The 1,143-nt window shown below is 47.7% G+C and overlaps 1 protein-coding gene across 1 annotated transcript in view; it reads left to right on the top strand.

The window, feature by feature from the left end:
• The window catches only part of Ceacam18 (carcinoembryonic antigen related cell adhesion molecule 18), a 14,215-nt gene that overhangs the window by 10,698 nt on the left and 2,374 nt on the right, over positions 1-1,143 (top strand).

Consider the following 1,143-nt stretch of genomic DNA (forward strand, 5'->3'; position numbering starts at 1 on the left):
CCAGCCTGCAGCCAGCTCGGTGTGGCTAATATCCCGGCCTGCAGCCAGCTAGGTGTGGTTAATATCCCAGCCTGCAGCCAGCTCGGTGTGGCTAACCCGGCCTGCAGCCAGCTAGGTGTGGCTAATATCCCGGCCTGCAGCCAGCTCGGTGTGGCTAATATCCCGGCCTGCAGCCAGCTAGGTGTGGCTAATATCCCGGCCTGCAGCCAGCTAGGTGTGGCTAATATTCCAGCTCTGCGTATTTAGCTCTGTGGGTTCATGACTGCCCTCCCCACAGGCTGCTGGACTTTAGGAGAGGGACATAGTCCTCATTCTTAGGTTAGAGATAGCCAGTATGAATTTTTTGAGACCTGGTTTTTTTGTTTGTTTTGTTAGGAGAGGCAAGTGGGGCTGGGAATGGCTGTCCTCAAACAAGGACCTGAACTGGGATCCCTGACATTTGCATAACTGCTGCGGTGGTGGTACGTGCCTATAATTCCAAGACTAGTAGGGTAGACACAGATTGCCGAGGCTCACGGCCAGCCAGCCTGGCCAGAATAGATGAATTCTAAGTCAGAAAGATACTTTATCTGTTTTGTTTCTTTTTTAATAGAGAAAAAGAAAAAAAAAAAAACCATGGGAGTTGGGTGTGTAAGGAAGTGGGAAGGATCTTGGGGGGAGTTGAAAGAAGAAATTGTAATCAGAATGTATTGTGTGAAAACAAAATTTTCAGAAAAGAAATAAAGATGTTGCCGGGCGGTGGTGGCACATGCCTTTGGTCCCAGTACTTTGGAGGCAGAGGCAGGTGGATTTTTGAGTTCAGGGCCAGCCTGGTCTACAGAGTGAGTTCCAGGACAGCCAGGGCTACACAGAGAAACCCTGTCTCGAAAAACCAAAATAATGATAATAAAGATGTCTTGAGAGTGATTGAGGAATGCCTGTGATATTAACCTCTGACCTGCACATATAAATCATATTTGTGCCCGCACTTTCATGCACCACACATGTATGGATCCAACACACGCACACACACACACACACACACACACACACACACACACACAGCACAGTCAATCTTTTATTCTTGTTTTCATTTCAGGTCATAAGTTTGCCTTTCTCATTTGGTTTTTTTTTTTGGGGGGGTGGGGGTTGAGACAGGGTTTC

The sequence above is a fragment of the Mus pahari genome, chromosome 1 (genome assembly GCF_900095145.1).
Source record: "Mus pahari chromosome 1, PAHARI_EIJ_v1.1, whole genome shotgun sequence".
NCBI lineage: Eukaryota > Metazoa > Chordata > Mammalia > Rodentia > Muridae > Mus > Mus pahari.